Below are 18,992 nucleotides of genomic sequence, written 5' to 3'. Positions count from 1 at the left end.
AGGGGCTAAGGATTAGCCATATACCTATTTTTATTAGCTCGAGATTTTTTTAGGGACGTTAAACTTCTATGAATTATATCATTTTTCACAAATGATCACAAATCACTCTCACATCCATAGTCTTCCTTTTTTAAACTTTGTTCAGTTACATTATTTTATATGATGTAATTTTAGATGTTAGGAAAGGATTATAAAAGAATATACTCATGGACTCTTTCCCAATGATTTGCCCTTGAAAATCTCCATATAACCCTGACAATTAAAAAAAATTATTTTCTTCTTTTCTTGGCCACTCCTGTGGCATGCGTGAGTTCCTGGACCAGGAATTAAACCTCAGCCACGGCAGTGACAACATGGATCCTTAACCTACTAGGCTGCCAGGGAACTCCCATCCCAGCAATTTCTAACACCTGAATCCTTTGGTCTTAGAGCAAGAGGGGAAAAAAGCATTGGCTCAAGGTTGAAGTGGGGCCTATGACACCGCAGGAATGGCCTCCTGTGTAGGGAATGTGTCTGAGAGCTGGGCTGTCCGTCCCTAGGGATGCTGCTACCAGCGCTCCGGTTTCCTTTCTCTCTCTTTGTTCTGAAATAGCCATCTCGTCATGCTATCCAGACTAAATCTCTGGCTGTCCCTTAAACCACGCGGTTAGGGATCAGAAGAGGTTATTCCCAGAGCTGCCTGTGGGTTGCAGGGAGAAAGGCACAAGGACAGCATGTTTCTGTGATTCAGGCGTGTCCAGGCCACAGTCATGACCTCCTTGTTTCCGCTTCATCATCTTGAGCCCGAACTAGGCAGCGCTCATTTCCCCGGCTTGAGGCTAGAGGTGTGAGACCGATCCTGGCTCCAAGCAGAAGGTTATCTTTTTGGTCATTGGCAGGTGACTCAGTGAGCGTGTCACCCGCCCGTCTCTGTGTTCGCTGCTGCGCGTTGTGCTGATGTAGCAGCTGCTCTTACGCGTCCTGGTCGGGACAGGGAGTAGCAGTGTTTGGACAAAAGCTTTGTCCCAGCAGCAGTGGGGAGGGAGGGTGTTCATTCACGCTCAGTCACCCTGCTTGGCCTGAACCCAGTAAGTTATCGCTCCTGGAACTCAGCTCCGGTTCTGCCGAAGTGTCAATAACATGACCTGGGATGAGAACTCACAGTGATGCTGGAAAAGCTGGGAGATATGGTGGGCTTGAGAATGGGAAGGGGCAGGGGGAGAAGAGGGTGGGAACTACTTGTTTACCACTGCGCTGTTTGTTTGTTTGTTTTTTGTCTTTTTAGGGCCACACCCTGGGCATATGGAGGTCCCCAGGCTAGGGGTGGAGTCAGAGCTGCAGCCACCGGGCTACACCACAGCCACAGTAACACCAGATCCCAGCTGCATCTGCAACTTACCCCACAGCTCAGGGCAACACCAGATCCTGAACCCACTGAGCAAGGCCAGGGGTCGAACCTGTGTCCTCAGAGACGCTTGTCAGATTCGTTTACCACTGCAAAGTCTCTGTTTACCACTGCCACTGCGTTTTAAAAAAGGCATACTCTGGCCACACCCTAAAAAGACCAAAAAAAAAAAAAAAAAGGCGTACTCTAAAACGTTAAGATAAAAGGATAGAGTTCCATGGTGGCTCAGTGGGTTAAGGATCTGCTGCGGCTCTGGTCACTGCAGTGGTGCAGGTTCAATCCTTGGCTGGGAAACTTCCACATGCTACAGGTGTAGCCAAAAAAATTAAAATCCATCTTCTTTTCATCCCACAACCCATGACTTAGCCATCACCATCTCTTACTGGAATTACTGAGTGGCTCCCTTTGTCCAGACAACTTTCCTTCTCTATCCGGTTCTCTGAGGAAAGTCTTGACTCGCTTGTCAAGTTTCAACCTGGCCTTCCCTTCCCAAGGAAATGCACCCCCAGCCCCAAACTCCTGCCCCACTAGATTGGGGAAGGTTTCCCCTATGGTTCTGCCGCCACCCCCCCCCCCCGCCTTATTCACCATCTGCACTTACTACTGTCATTCACTCTATTATTTTCTATCCTGCGTTGGAAGTAAACTCTGCCAGCGTGGCCTTTTTCATCCTTCTGCTCTCAGAGCTACCACATCGTCAAGTACAGAGTCGCCCTCAATAAAACACCGCTGGAACGAATCAATTCTCCTGTCTAGCACCCATGGACAATTCTCTCTGTCATCAAAATCTTTGCTCAGCTGACATTCAATTTATGAAGTATTTAGATATAAAAGAGCTATAAATGCCAAGTGCATAAGTGGCCTGTTTGTATGGTCCCACTAGCCAGTGAAATATTTCTCTGCAGGGGATCTGCTTGGGCTCACAAAATAGAGAAGCAGTGAGTAGGAGCGTTGACAGCGATTTCTGGGGTTGGACTCCTTGGCTCCACTATCTAGCTGTGTAAACTTGAGCAAGTGATTTCACTTCTCATGACTCACCCCTCGGTAAAACAAGTATTAAAATTATGCTTATTTTATTAATTTTGTTTTTCAGGTTTAGATCATGGAGAGTTGTTTTTTTTTTTTTTTTTTTTTTACTTTTTAAATGATTTTTATTTTTTCCATTATAGTGTTTTGTCAATTTTCTACTGTACAGCAAAATGACCCAGTCACACATACATATATATACATTCTTTTTCTCACATTATCCTTGTTGATTTTAAAGATTTTTTTTTTTTTTTTTGTCTTTTTGCTATTTCTTTGTCTTTTTGTTGTTGTTGTTGTTGTTGCCATTTCTTGGGCCGCTCCCGCGGCATATGGAGGTTCCCAGGCTAGGGGCTGAATCGGAGCTGTAGCCACCGGCCTACGCCAGAGCCACAGCAACGAGGGATCCGAGCTGCGTCTGCAACCTACACCACAGCTCACGGCAATGCTGGATCGTTAACCCACTGAGCAAGGGCAGGGACCGAACCCGCAACCTCATGGTTCCTAGTTGGATTCGTTAACCACTGCGCTACAACAGGAACTCCTGATTTTTAAAGATTTTCAGCATGGTGACTGGGTACATGGGAAGCACTCAGTGAATTATCATTATAGCTTCCAGATGCCTTTCTACATGCACTCCAGTTAGTTAACATCTCTTTTACAGCATGGAGTTCCCACAGTGGCTTAGTGGTGAACGAATTCGACTAGCACCCATGAAGACGCAGGTTCAATCCCTGGCCTTGCTCAGTGAGTTAAGGATCCCGAGTTGCCATGAGCTGTGGTGCGGGTTGCAGATGCAGCTTAGAGGATCCCGCATTGCTGTGACTGTGACATGGGCCGGAAGCTACAGCTCTGATTCGAACAATTTGACCCCTAGCCTGGGAATCTCCATATGCTGCATGTGCAGCCCTAAAAAGCAAGAAACAAAAAAGTATAACCAAGGTTAACCCCCAAATTCTATTTAGTCTGACCAGGGCAAAAGGTGAAGGGGTTAGCACTACCTAACATCTAGATATTTCACTTATTTTAATAGATTCTAAGATTGCACTACTTTTTAAAAATAAACTAAAAAACTAAGATTACACTGCTTTTTAAAACTAAAAAACTAAGATTACACTGCTTTTTAAAACTAAAAAACTAAAAAACTAAGATTACACTGCTTTTGTTTTGGTTCCTTAGCAGCCATATCATACTTTTGAGTTATACTGACCTTGCATTAATAAAACCATCAGAGCTTTTGTGAGAATTTCTATCCAAATAACACTGACCCTTCCTATCTCTAGGCAATTGATTGTTTTTGAAGACAAATAGAGAACTTTTAAATTGTTCTTATTAGTTTTAATTTGATTGGTTTGGACCCAGTGTTTTAGCTCACAGATCATTCCGAAATTTGATGACATTCCCCCATATTTATCATTCTTAGATCTATGTCGTCTGTAAATGTGTTAAGTACGTCTTAATGTTATGTTTAAATCACTTGTAAAGTCGGTGAACAGAAAAAGGCCAAGGTCAAAACCAACATGAGTGAAGTCTCTGTAAATCAGCATCAGTGGAGCATCATCCTTCTTCATGTATAATTCCATTCAGCTTACAAGTTTCCATCTTGTCTATAATCATCCTATAAAGATGACAAAAATTATCACTTCTTCATAAAGATGTCTCTGAATTGGGCTCTCAGGATATCTGCTGAGGCACTGCTTGTAAAAACAAAAACAAAATGGAAAACAACTTTAATGTCCAAGAGATAATTGGTTAACTAATACTTTTTTTTTTTTTTTTTTTTGCTACACCCATAGCCTATGGAAGTTCCCAGACCAGGGATCACAGCCTCGGCAATGCCAGATCCTTAACCCACTGTGTCAGGCCAGGGATTGAACCTGAGCTACCACAGAGACAACACTGGATCCCTAACCTGCTACACCACAGCAGGAACTCTCATTTTTTTTTTCTTTTTATGGCTGCACAATGGCATATGGAAATTCCCAGGCTAGGGTTCATATCAGAGCTGCAGCTGCCAGCCTACACCACAGCCACCTACAGCAACACCAGTTCCAACCTTCATCTGTGACCTACACCACAGCTCATGGCAATGCCAGATCCTTAACCCACTGAGCAAAGCCAGGGATCGAACCCGCAACCTCATGGTTCCTAGTCAGATTTGTTTCCACTGCGCCACGATGGGAACTCCATCACTTGGGTATTTTTAATGAAACTAACAATGTATCTTTTGCTTTCCTAGCCAGAAGTTATGTTCATTGTCCAACCTAGGACAGTTGGGCTGCCCTTGTCTTCTAGCAAGCAAAGGAGCAAAGAAAAGAAATAACTGATGCATCACAGCAGTGATGCTCTGATCCAAATGGCTATTTTTTTTTTAATTTAGATATCTTTATTTAAAAAATTTTTGCAGTTCCCATTGTGTCTCAGGGGAAATGAATCTGACTAGCATCCATGAGGACTCAGGTTCGATCCCTGGCCTTGCTCAGTGAGTTAAGGATCTGGCATTGCCATGAGTTGTGTAGATCGCAGACATGGCTCAGATCCTGTTTTACTGGGGCTGTGGTGTAGGCCAGCAGCTATAGCTCCAATTCTACCCCTAGCCTGGGAACCTCCATATGCTGTGGGTGTGGCCCTAAAAAGACAAAAAAAACCCAAAGTTTTTTATTGTAGCTCTTTTACAATGTTCTATCAATTTCTGCTAGACTGCAAAGTACGTATATATGTACTTTGTATATATAAATTATATATATTTATATATACTATATATATATATATATACACAATATATATATATATTTATATTTAAAAGCAACTCATGGGAGTTCTCACTGTGGCAAAAGGACACAGAGTCCATCCCTGGCTCAGCACTGCGGGTTAAAGGATCTAGCGTTTCGACCTGGGTCACAACTGTGGCTTGGATCTGAGCTCCATGTGCTTGCAGGGGTGGCCAAAATAGGAAAGAAAAAAAAAAGCAACTCATGGAATTCCCACTGTGGCCAGGCAGGTTAAGAATCCCTTTGCAGCCAATAAGCTGTGGCTCTGATTTAGTCCCTGGCCTGGGACCTTCCATGTGCTGCAAGTGTGGCCATTAAAAAGTAAAAATAAATAAAAAATCCAAAAAACTTTTTTAAAAAAGCACCTCACTAAAGTGATTACCAGAAATATAAATGAGCAGGGCTTGTACCCAAATCTCCTGTTTTTAAGTCTATTCCTTATCTCTGAGGTTCTTAGTGCCCTTGATTCCACAGCCTTTCTGGGCTTCTGCTGCCTGATTGTCTTGCTTTTCACTGACCTCTTCTTCTGTAGGCACTTCCCTTCAGCTTTTTTTTTTTCTCCACCAAATCAGTTCCCACTTATCCATGGATTTTCCATCTTTCAAACATTTGCCGTCATCATTGATCCTATTATCTCCTCTCCTAATTTCTTTATCCTTATGAATTTTGATCTTTCTTATTCCCTTAATGTAATTTTAGTGTTTTTCATCTGGAAGAATATAAAAATAATAGTTGGTGGCTATTTCACTAGAAAACTCTAGCTACCTTTTCTATAATTACCATGTTTTATTTTTACACTAAAAGCAAATAAAGGTATCTCTAACTTTAAAGTTAACCATCTTTATAACACTCTCATGATGTCCACAAATGATCTCAAATCTATTTGTTGCTTCAAAAAGAAAATAAAACAAATAGATCTCAAATCTATTTGTTGCATACTGGCTCCAACTGTTCACTTAATGACTTTCTAGGTGTTCACAGCAAGCAACCCTGTTTAACCAGGGGGTTCTCTTCATTGTCAGTATTCACCAAGAAGCTGGTAATTAGCAGAACCTGCTCTTTCTTTTCATATAAGGTCAACTCAATTTCAGATTCTCTCTAGTTTCTCATGAATTTTTAAAGTTTATTGATAGTTATTTTGCAATCCCTTTTCCAAGTCTTCCTAGCATCTTAGGGAGAAATTTGTCCAGACATGGAGGTTTTTAATAATTAATTTTAAATAAATGAAAAAAGTTACTTTTATCCCCCCCTAGGGGTTCATCTGTGTGTGGCACATGGAAGTTCCCAGGCTAGGGGTCGAATCGGAGCTGTAGCTGCTGGCCTACACCACGGCCACAGCAACGCGGGAGCTCAGCCATCTGGGACCTACACCACAGATCCTTAACCCACTTAACAAGGCCAGGGAATGAACCCACATCTCTCATGAAGACTACTTCTGGTCCTTAACTCACTGAGTCACAATGGGAACTCCCTACCCTAGGCTTTAATTCTCTCTTGGCAATGTTCTAGAGCTTTTCAGTTTAAGGATTACTGCAGACTTTTTCTGGGAGGGAGTGGGGTGGGACCACCTAGCATCCAAATACCTTTCGCATCTGAAAGAATCCAAAAAATGTGGGAGACAGAGCTCCACCTCCCACTGTAAAAACCAAAGGGGACGGCTCTCCTTGTTTTCTACCAAAGGTATTAGCATGTGATCTAGGCTCAGTGAGTCAGATGCTAATTACTGCACAGGATTTTTAAATGTCGAGGGAGGAATGTGAAGATAGAGAAGGTGAGAGGTTTTTTGCTGCAATCATAGGTTTAGAGAACAGATGTGGGGCTGGGCATTCTTTGTCCGTGATACCCAGAGTGACAGCAGCAAGTAGCCACCAGTGGTGGTGCCAGTGATGGTGGCCTTATTCTGGTGGCATGATCTCGATTATATATGTATGCTCAATCTCTGTTAGTTCTTGGCTAGGTTTTATTTTTATTTTTTAATCCTTTTTAGAGCCATACCTGTGGCACATGGGAATTCCCAAGTGAGGGCTCAAATTGGAGCTACAGCTCCTGGCCTATGCCGCAGCCAGAGCAACGCTGGCTCCTTAACCCACTGAGCAAGGCCAGGGATCAAATCCGAATCCTCATGGATGCTGGTCGGGTTTGTAACCTGCTTAGCCACAGTGAGAACTCCCCTAGCTTTGTTTTAATTTTGGCCTTCCATGAGGCTATACTATTCTAATGAATTTCTTTCTGCCTAAGTTAGGTAGAGTTAGTTCATGTTATTCGGACCAAGAATCTTGACTAGTATAGAAAAATTGGTGCTGGGAGATGGTTGTAGGCAACAGAACCTTGGGGAAATGGATGGGCGAGGGGATTTGCTAGCTGGCTACTTAAGACTGAGGGCAGGAAATATCCTGTTAGTATATAGGGGTGAGGTGTCCATGACATACACTGGTAAAAAATTAAAAGATAGATAAAGTCTGTGATCACTGATTGTTAGAAGCAACCATTTGCACCTGCCAAACTACAGGAAAGTCAAAAGGAAGGAAAGACTGCAGGGTCGAGTCACTTCCTCCGTATTAGTTTGCTTAAACAAAAATAGATGACAAGCTTAAGTCCTTAAATTTTCAGATCGTAATACAAATTGTAACATTCTCTAAAACCGTATGAGAAAGAAACTCATTTCTTACAGCCACAGGACAGAGAGAACTGAAAGTCAGACTCCAAGAACTGTCAAATGACCAAGTCCACTGAATTCACAGCCAGGCCAGGTCTCTTCCATGGAAGTCAGAGCATCAATCAGGAAAGTGTTGCACCTTAAGAACTAAAGCAGAAAGGTGGAGTTCCCTCCCGTCATGGCTCAGTGGTTAACGAATCCAACTAGGAACCATGAGGTCGCAGGTTCGATCCCTGGTCTTTCTCAGTGGGTTAAGGATCTGACGTTGCTGTGAGCTGTGGTGTAGGTCGCAAACGCAGCTCAGATCTGGCGTTGCTGTGGCTCTGGCGTAGGCCAGCAGCTATAGCTCCAATTAGACCCCTTGCCTGGGAACCTCCATATGCCATGGGTGCAGCCCTAGAAAAAGACCAAAAAAAAAAAAAAAAAATCGGGAAGGTATGTAAATATCTGAAGAATTTGAGGGACCCTGTACCCCTAAACTTCCCTGAGTCTCCATCACTAGCTCACACAGAATCTGCTCCTATGTCTGATGAGGCTATTATTGCTCTACGTGAAGATGCACCTGAGGGAGTAACCTTGCAGAAGGAAGCCAATTACCCTTATGCTCCACTCCCTTCACTCCTCGTTATCTCCAAACCCTCGACTAGAATTAGATACTAGCATGCCTAGGGGCCAATTATAAAGTATAACCCGGGATTAATGAATCAGCACATACTGGACAAGGCACACACACGTACACACACCAAGATCTGCTAATGTATATGAAAATGGGGGAGACACACACGGGGATGGATTTTTCTGAGGAGGAAATAACAATTTTAGATTCAGGCTGAACTTTTCTTTTTTTTTCTTTTTGTCTTTTTTTTTTTGTCTTTTTTTTTTGTTGTTGTTGTTGTCGTTGTTGTTGTTGTTGCTATTTCTTGGGCCGCTCCCGCGGCATATGGAGGTTCCCAGGCTAGGGGTCGAATCGGAGCTGTAGCCACCGGCCTACGCCAGAGCCACAGCAACGCGGCATCCGAGCCGTGTCTGCAACCTACACCACAGCTCACGGCAACGCCAGATCGTTAACCCACTGAGCAAGGCCAGGGACCAAACCCGCAACCTCATGGTTCCTAGTCGGATTCGTTAACCACCGCGCCACGACGGGAACTCCTCTTTTTGTCTTTTTAAGGCCGCACCCGCGCTGCAGCTGCTGGCCCACACCACAGCCACAGCAACATGGGATCCAAGCCTCGTCTGTGACCTACACCACAGCTCACGGCAACGCCAGATCCTTAACCCACTGAGCGAGGCCAGGGATCAAACCTGCGTCCTCATAGATCCTAGTCGGGTTCATTAACCCCTGGGCCATGACGGAAACTTCGGGGCTGAATTTGCCAACAAGGGTTGCATTTGCTAGAAATTTGAATTTAATATTGATTGGAGTAATTAGAAGCATTTCTAAATATCTTCGTGGTGGTTTGCCTAAGACCTAGCACAGCAGAGAAGGTTAAATGAGGCTGAGGTACCATGTGGTATAACGTGGAAGAAGAAATTCAAGGCCCTCGGAAGACAGAAATATTGGAGCGTATTCATCACGTCCTCTTTCTGTGTCCCAAGGTGGTCCAGAAAATGCTTGGGAAGGAAATCTTGGCGACCGCTCCAGCGGCTCTTCTACATGGGCCAGGGGTGCCTGTGATTAGGCTACAGCTGAAACGTGCCCTCCCTGTTTATTTCAGTCGCCGTGGTCAGATCCCGGCTCCGCAGAGGCCATATGTGGGCACTTACCTGCCAATGGGAAGGGGACAGGAGTTCCATCCAGGGTAGCGAGTCCTTCATGATATTCAGAACGTCACAGGATTTTGGTCACGCGTCCTTGGTATCAAAATAAATGATTCGCTACTGGCAGCCCATTTGATTTAAAATAATTTTTTTTATTATTACTCAATGAATTTATTACATTTATAGTTGTACAATGATCAGCACAATCCCGTTTTATAGGATCTCTATCCCACACCCCCAGCGCATCCCCCCCACCCCTCCAAATGGTCTCCTGTGGAAACCATAAGTTTTTCAAAGTCTGTGCATCAGTATCTGTTCTGCAAAGAAGTTCATTCTGTCCTTTTTTTTCAGATTCCACATGTCCGTGAAAGCATTTGCTGTTGGTGTCTCATGGTCTGACTGACTTCACTTAGCGTGATACAAGAAATCCTTTTTAAAAGAGAAATAATTCAAAAATTTAACAACCAAACTCTAGGTCTGCTGAAAAACCTCTGACCTCACGTCCATACCATAGAGTGACAGCTGCACCTCCGCATCTCCTAGACGCTAGGAGAATGGAGGGAAAGCCTGGGTATTTCTAAGGAAGAGCACTGCTGTACCACCGTAAGGACAGATGGTTTTTACTTTCTCAACCCCTCCCCAAAGGGAACTCTGGGATCCACCAAGCTAACCGAGGGGAAGTAAAAGAGTCATTTGTGGATTATTGGACACTGACTTGGAGCGAACCCCAATTCTTGAGAACACAATACAGCCATTGCCCCCTGGTTGGAGTGGGGTTTATGGAAGCCAGTTCGTAAGTGGAATTTTGACCGGAATCTTCTTCACAGTGGGGCCCTAGAATCCCTGAGGAATCTCTCAGTGGATTCTTCAGTTCTTTTATAAAGAGTTGGACCCGATAGTCTCAGAGATGGGCAGAAGTATAGAAATGGATTAGGAGGACACCTGTGGAATAAGGCTTATATGCAAACAAGGCCATGTAGAAATACCTGCAATCCCTCCTACCAGACAAACCAAAAAACAGTCAAAGGCAACACTACATCCCCAAGGAAATCACTAAAATAGCCGCCACCATAATAGCCTTGGTAGATGCAAGGTGCACTGTTCTATCATATTTCCATTGACTAATTTAGTTGAGCTAGTGAAGAATCTGGCTGGATCCTTATAATAATATGAGTCCTCAGCACTTTGGGTTTATTATAGGCTTAACTAGATAATGCCTCAAATTGTATATGCTGTCCCAGGTAGGGTGTCCTATTGGATCAAATCAATATAGACTCTGGCACCCAGAAGACGGTAGTTGATCTCTAATGTTCTAATGGTTTTTATCCCAGTAATTAGAAAACAAGACAGAAAAAGGTTGCTTTCACCTCGTAGAGAAATATACCATTTTCCTCAGCGTTATGTCATCTCTCTGTTTCTGTCCCACAATTTAAACGCACAAAAGACTTATTGCCTTTCTGTTCCATTGGACATCGTGCTAGAAAAAATATTGATGACATCATGGTGATCAGATCTGGAGACCTGGAAGAATCAGATACCCTAAGAACCTTGGTTAAAAACAAACAGGAGCACCAACTAGTATCCATGAGGATGTGGGTTCAATCCCTGGCCTTGCTCAGCGGGGTAAGGATCCAGTGTTGTCACTGCTGTAGCCCAGGTCCCTGCTGTGGTGCGGGGTCAATCCCTGGCTCAGGAGCCTCCACATGCCATGGGTGCAGCCAAACAAACAAAAGCATTCAAGAAAGAGGGAGGGAAGGAAATTCTAAGAAAGTGCAGGGCTCTGTCGCCTCAGTGATCTCTAGAGCTTCAGTGGTCTAAGTCATGTCAGGAGAGATCATACAAAATGAGGAACGTGGAGTTCCGGTCGTGGCTCAGCAGAAACAAATCTGATTGGTATCCATGAGGACCCAGGTTCGAACCCTGGCCCCTCTCGGTGGGTTAAGGACCCAGCGTTTCCTTGAGCTATGGTGTAGGTCACAGACATGGCTCAGATCTGGCGTTGCTATGGCTGTGGCAAAGGCTGGTGGCTACAGCTCTGATTTGACCCCTAGCCTGGGAACCTCCGTATGCGGTGGGTGTGGTCCTAAAGAGACAAGAAGGAGAAAGAGAAGGAGAAGGAAGGAGAAGGAGAAGGAGAAGGAGAAGAAGAAGATATTGTAGCTCCTCGTATTCTCATCATTAAGAAAGAGGCCAAGGGAATTCTTGTCGTGGCGCAGGGGAAACAAATCTGTCTAGTGTCCATGAGGATGTGGGTTCAATCCCTGGCCTCAATCAGCGGGTCAGGGATCGGGTGTTGCCATGAACTGTGGTGTAGGTCCCAGACACATCTCAGATCCCGGGATGCTGTGGCTGTGGCATGGGCCAGTAGCTATAGCTCTGATTTGACCCCCAGCCTGGGAATTTCCATAAGCTGAAGGTGTGGCCCTGGAAAAAAAAAAAAAAAAAGGCAAAAAAGAAAGAGGCCTAATGCTTACTGGGCCTTCTTAGACTGTCCAGGTAACCTGTTGGACATTTTGGTGTGCTTCTCCAAACTGTTTACCAAGTGACTTAAAAGACTTGCAAGTTTCTAGTGAGGCCCAAAGAAAGAAAAATGTTTTCAGGCTCCAGAGTATGTGGCCTTCATGACCCAATGGATTCCTGTGGTGCTTGAATTATCAATGGCAGATTGAATTGCAAAATGGAGCTTGTGACAAGCCTGATTAAGAGAATCACTGTGGAGACTCGTGGTTTTGCATCAGTCTCTGACCTCTGCAGCAAGCAGCTGTTGTCTTTGTGAGAGGTACTTCTTGGCCTGCTCCTGAAAAAGCAGTGAATGTCAACCATGGAGCACCTGGTGTCGGTGCTGTCTCGAGCCATCCGTATGAACTTGGTATCATCTAAGCCACGATGACATAAAGGCGGGTGAGGTTAGTGGCACACTCGAAAGCAGCGGGCATGATGGAGTTCCCGTCGTGGAGCAGTGGAAATGAATCTAAGAACCATGAGGTTGCGGGTTCAATCCCTGGCCTTACTCAGTGGGTTAAGGGTTGGGCGTTGCCGTGAGCTGTGGTGCAGGTTGCAGACATGGCTCAGATCTGGCATTGCTGTGGCTGTGGTGTAGGCTGGAGCTATAGCTCTGATTCGACCCCTAGCCTGGGAACCTCCATATGCCGAGGGTGTGGCCCTAGAAAAGACAAATAGACAAAAAAAAAAAAAAAAAGTGGGCATGACAGAATGTCCAGGCGGGTCCTGAAGGCACAATGAATTATCTGAGAAGTTTGCTTGTTCTTCCACTTCTAGTCTGACAGTTTCTGCTGTATTGCTACCCCTTCTTCAGCTCTATGATCTCATGTGGAGGCCCCGCCAGGTACATCCAGTAGCAACCCCACTCGGGTTAGTCCCAAAGGACAGCTGAGATGGAACCTGCTCCCAGTAGGCAGAACTTCGCACAGCATACTCACTGTCCAAAAGAAGGGATAACCTGAAATAAGAGTTTACAGGGAGGAGTTCCCGTCCTGGTGCAGCAGAAACGAATCCTACTAGGAACCATGAGGTTGCGGGTTCGATCCCTGGCCTCGCTTAGTGGGTTGAGGATCCAGTGTTGCCGTGAGCTGTGGTGTAGGCACCCCTAGCCTGGGAACCTCCATATGCCATGGATACGGCCCTAAAAAGACAAAAAGACCCCCCCCCCCAAAAAAAAAAAAAGTTTACGGTGAGTCATGGGCAGTGTCTGGTGTTTTGACTGTCTGGTCAGGAACTTAGAACAAGGCTCCAGGAGAATTGAGGGGAAGAGGTATTTGGAGTGACTTTTTTGTGTGTGTGTCTTTTTAGGGTTACGCCCTCCACATATGGAGGTTCCCAGGCTAGGGGTCAAATAAGAGCTGTAGCCACCGGCCTACACCACAGCCACAGCAACGCCAGATCTGAGCTGCGTCTGAGACCTACATACACAGCAACACTGGGTGCTTCATCCACTGAGGGAGGCCAGGGATCGAACCTGCATCCTCATGGATACTAGTCAGATTCAGTTCCTCTGAGCCACGACGGGAACTCCTGGAGTGACCTTTTGGTTAGAAATAACATCGCCACTTTGAGGCAAGTCATCTGGGGAAGAATGTGCAATAATTTGAAGGAGTGGATCCGATTCATCCGTGAACAGACTACTCACTCTGAGGAGACCAATCAGGTTCCTCCTGAGTTACCCTAACTCTTGCTCAGTGGGATCAAACATCCCGTGGTGGCAGTGATGGGCTCTGCATTAACCCAACGACGGGGACAGTTCTCCTAGCAAGTCCGTTTTACCTGTGCTTCCTTCCTTGGTCTGCTACTATTATGTGTCTACTTCAAGTAAGTTCTAATTTCTTCTCCCTCTCTTATCTATTGTCTTATACAGGGTATGTTGGTATTAGTTAAATTTATCATTTAGTTTGTAGAATGCAAGTACCGAGAGAGGAGTCGTGATGAAACAGAGGAATCCCTCTGAGATTCCAGACTTGGAGCTGAATGCAGTACCTATAACCGGCTATGGCGTTCTCCTCTTGGGAAGGAGTATGAGTATATTTTTAATTGCAGAAGAAATTGGAGTTCCTGTCATGGCACAGCAGAAACGAATCTGACTAAGAACCATGAGGTTTTGGGTACCATCCCTGGCCTTGCTCAGGGGGTTAAAGAGCTGGTGTTGTCGTGAGCTGTGGTGTAGGTTGCAGACGTAGCTCGGATCAGGCGTTGCTGTGGCTCTGGCATAGGCTGGCAGCTGCAGCTCTGATTAGACCCCTAGCCTGGGAACCCCCATATGCTGTGGGTGCGGCCCTATTAAAAAAAGACAAAAGAAGGAATTGTCGCATTATATTAGGTAGGAGTATTTTTATGGGGGGAATTTGGGAAGGAGACTGCAGGTGGATGCTTGGCTACCCAGCATCCAGTGTTCTCAAGCCTAGAGGGAACATTCTGCAGGATCGATCATATATTGGGCCTCAGAACTGTGCTGAGCATTTCCACTGTTTTCACTTGAGAAAGTGAGCATCCTGTCAAGAAACTGAAGTGAGCTGTCATTCCCTGAGCCAGAAAAGTGAGAACTGGGCTAGAGATTCAGAAGCTGATCATTGGGGCTGATTATCAAAGAGGAGTCCTGTGGCGGAGCGGAGACCAGGGAGGGGCAATGGGCCAGGGGCTCCTAACAGCAGGGCTGCCAAAAGCAAAGCAGGTGAATCTCACGTGGGGGAGAAGAGGTGGTAGTTTCCGTGTCCAAAGCCGATCTGAGACAATGAATAGACAAATCCAAGGAGCCAGGGACTGGGCTCAGGTAGGCCACGGTCCCTTCCTCAGAGAGCTGGCATCTGGCTTCGGTAAGTCCTCGGGCTCTTCCTCCGCTAGCACCACTTTCAGCGCTCAGAGTTCAGCTTCTCACAGGTCCTTCTGTTTTCTTCCGCAGTAGCCAGGGTTGCAACTTTCTGGACATGCTTTTCTTCCTCTCATCCAATTTCATTTAAAACCATTCTTTAACCAGATTGGTCAGCCTCTGGGCAAGCACTTCCTTCTGGCTGTTGTTTGACGCAGGTCTCCTTAGCATGGCCTGGAAAGCCAGATCTGACCTTCTGAGATCACCTATCTGACCAGCTACCCACTTCCTGTGTCTTCTAAGTTAAGCTTATCAAGAAATGGAAAGGACACTCGGAGTTCCCGTCGTGGCGCAGTGGTTAACGGATCCGACTAGGAACCATGAGGTTGCGGGTTTGATCCCTGCCCTTGCTCAGTGGGTTAAGGATCCAGCATTGCCGTGAGCTGTGGTGTAGGTCGCAGACGCGGCTCGGATCCCGCGTTGCTGTGGTTCTGGCGTAGGCCGGTGGCTACAGCTCCGATTCGACCCCTAGCCTGGGAACCTCCATATGCCATGGGAGCCGCTCAAGAAAAGGCAAAAAGACAAAAAAAAACCAAAAAAACAAAAACCAGAAATGGAAAGGACACCACGGGCTTTCAAGTCCTTCAGAGTGTTGGGTGGGCATGGGTCTCCCCATGGGGGCAGGTATCCCACTCGGAGACGGGAGGTAATGGGTGGGGAAGAGCTGCCTCCTGACATCTGGGATCAAGGGTAGAGTGAAAGGATGCAAGAGTCAAGGCCAAGGGCATGATAATGCCCGAGTTTTTACCAGAAGCTAGTGGACGTGGATTTGACCATAGGAAGCAGTAGTGAATGAAGGGAGCCTGACCTTGCTCTGGAGAGGGAACACAGGATAAACTGGTGGCAGTGAGGAGGATGTGGCTGGGAGACCTGGCTTAGAACTTCTTCTCTCTTCTTTTATGGCTGCACCTGTGGTATATGGAGCTTCCCAGGCTAGGGGTCAAATCGGAGCTACAGCTGCAGGCCACAGCCACAGCCACAGCCACAGCCACACCAGATTCAAGCCGTGTCTGCAACCTGCACCGCAGCTCACAGCAATGCCGGATCCTTAACCCACTGAACGAGGCCAGGGATAGAACCTGCATTCCCATGGATACCAGTCGGGTTCATAACCTGCTGAGCCACAACGGGAAATCCTGGCTTAGTACTTTTAAACTTCAACTTGTTAATAAGCAGTATCTCAAACCTCACTCACTCTTTGATGAAATCTGATTTAGAGGAGGTGAAATCTATCTGTGGCAGCTTTCTCCACCCCAGACACTCGGGCCCTGCTCTCACAGGGGCAGGCATCTCTGTGCCCCCTGAGTCCCTCCTGCAGCCCCAGGCAGCTCTCAGGAACCTGGCCCAGAGCACGTCCTACTGACCCGGACCCTGGGCTGTTTCCGGTGTGGGGGAGTTGCAGTCTTCAGCCCTTGGATACCCACCGGCTCCCATACTTGGCTATTGTTTTTATAGGCTGTTCTTTCCCTGAGGCTTCTGAGAAGTAGGTCAAGGTACTGGCTTTCAGGGAGAGGTGCCAGGGGTTCAAGTCACCAGGCCTGGAGTCAGGAATCTTGAGTTCTGTTTCAGGCTTCGGAGCTGTGACAATCTCAGGGGTCTCCTCCCCTCCGGTTTGCCCTCGGCCCTTCCCTAAATCTCCTGATTTTTCCCCCTGAAGCTGAATTCCCCGGGGCGGTCATTTCCTTCCTCTTCCCGCCCTCTGAAAGGCCCTTGCAAGCTGTGGGCTGCTGGAGGCTGGGGCTGAAGCCAGAGCTACTGCCGTTTGCGCAGCTGATGGGGAGATTAGAGGCTTGTGCCTAGACACGGTCAGGCAGGTGGGGCTGTGTGAGCTGGCGTGTCAGGAAGCCGGACCCCCAGAGTAAAGGACAGGCCTAGCAGTGTGGAGCCAGGGATGCGAGCCAGAGGTTTATGTGATGGCCGTGGATGGCCTCCTGCTTCTAAGCTTGCCTTTCTCTGAGTACAGGGAAATGCAGCCTCTGGTTCAAAAGGAAACTCGGGGAATTGGGTGCTTGCTCAGGGCACAGGGAATCATTCGAGTTGCTGCAACAAAGGGCATTGTTCAGAGTGACTGTGTCAACCAGGCAAGCTTGGCCGGAGAATAATAATCTTTTCCAAGGCATAGTTCCTCCAGCCTGACTCCCCCAGCCCCACAGACTCTGAAGGCAGCTGATGCCACAGGGGTCCACCACTGAGGGCCTGCCTAGGCATGGGTGGAAATTAGAGCATCTGCTTTGGTCTGGATAGCCTGAGACCCTCTCAAATCTCCACCCTCCAAACTCAGGTGAGGGGGAGTGGAATACAGGTGAGGAAGAGGAGGAATCGAGGTAAAGCCAGGGAGAAACGGTGGGGTCGAAACTCTTAGGTATTGCTAGGAAGAACAATTCCATTTATTTTTTTTTTTTTGTCTTTTGTTGTTGTTGTTGTTGCTATTTCTTGGGCCGCTCCCGCGGCACATGGAGGTTCCCAGGCTAGGGGTTGAATCGGAGTTGTAGCTACCGGCCTACGCCAGAGCCACAGCAACACGGGATCCGAGCCGCGTCTGCAACCCACACCACAGCTCACGGCAACGCCGGATCGTTAACCCACTGAGCAAGGGCAGGGACCAAACCCGCAACCTCATGGTTCCTAGTCAGATTTGTTAACCACTGCGCCACGACGGGAACTCCAGAACAATTCCATTTAAAGTGCAGTCGTTGGAGTTCCCATCGTGGCGCAGTGGTTAACGAATCCGACTAGGATCCATGAGGTTGCGGGTTGGCCTCACTCAGCGGGTTAAGGATCCTGCGTTGCCGTAAGCTGTGGTGTAGGCCGGCAGCTACAGCTCTGATTAGACCCCTAGCCTGGGAACATCCATATGCCACAGGAGCAGCCCTGGGAAAGGCAAAAAGACAAAAAAATTTTTTAAATAATAAAGTGCAGTTGTTATGTGTCTGTCAGTGTGGACTGTAAGGCATCATGCTGTCGTGGAAAGAAAATGAGTCATGGAGTTCCCACTGTGGCTCAGTGGGTTAAGAATCTGCAGCAGCACAGGTCACCATGGAGGCATAGGTTTGATCCCTGGGCTGGTGCAGGATCAGGTATTGCCTCAGCTGGGGCTCGGATTCCGTCCCTGACTGCGAACTTCCATATGCTGTGAGTAGAGACATTTAAAAAAAAAAAAAAAGAAATCTCAGGCAAGGGTTTCCTGGGTTTGCGTTCCCACTCATTTTCTAGAATTCCAATTACTATGATAGAGACCCCTAGAAGAACAGAATAGAGCTTCAAGAAGAAAAAAACATTCCAGATGGACGTTGAAGAATTGGCAGGATTTCTAGCTGAGGAGGTGGTGTAAACAATTCCAGTCAGAGGGGCTACGATTTGCAAAGGTCAGGTTGGCGGAGGGTAGGGAGTATGTGAGGCACAGCCTGGAGCCTGAGAAGTGAATTCCATGCCATTTATTAGAGAGTTATCTTACCTTTCGGGGCCTCCATTTCCCAGCTGTAAAATGGGAATAATAGATGGACTTTGCAGGGCTGCTGAGAGCGTTACATCAGGTACCCTGCGTAAAGTGCTTGGCGCAGGACCCACGGCTCAGGGGGGCGTTCAGTAAAGGCTATTTCTTCTCCACTTTCCTTCTGTCATACCCATCTCATGTTTTGCATTTCTTCAGATAAGGTAAGAACCTGCTGGGGTAGGAATTCCAATTCTGACTTTCTCTTCTTTCCATCCTCCTCCATGTCTGATACCTACTTGGTGTCTTCTCATGGGCAGACTATTCTGGATATTGGGGTCTTTGTTTTATTTTTTATTTTTTATCTTTTTAGGGCCACACCCACAGCATATGGAAGCTCCCAGGCTAGGGGTCGAATCAGAGCTGTAGTTGCTGGCCTACGCCCCAGCCACAGCAACGCCAGATCCGAACTGTGTCTGCGACCTGCACCACAGCTCATGGCAATGCCGGATCCTTAACCCACTGAGCGAGACAACCTTCATCCTCATGGATACTAGTTGGGTTCTTTACCGCTGAGCCACATTGGGAGC

The sequence above is a fragment of the Sus scrofa genome, chromosome 3, assembly GCF_054392235.1.
Source record: "Sus scrofa isolate SSC_HxYL_T2T_F1_AM1 chromosome 3, Sscrofa_HxYL_maternal_Yorkshire_Landrace_v2.0, whole genome shotgun sequence".
Classification (NCBI taxonomy): domain Eukaryota; kingdom Metazoa; phylum Chordata; class Mammalia; order Artiodactyla; family Suidae; genus Sus; species Sus scrofa.
Note: the sequence above shows the minus strand (reverse complement) of the source record.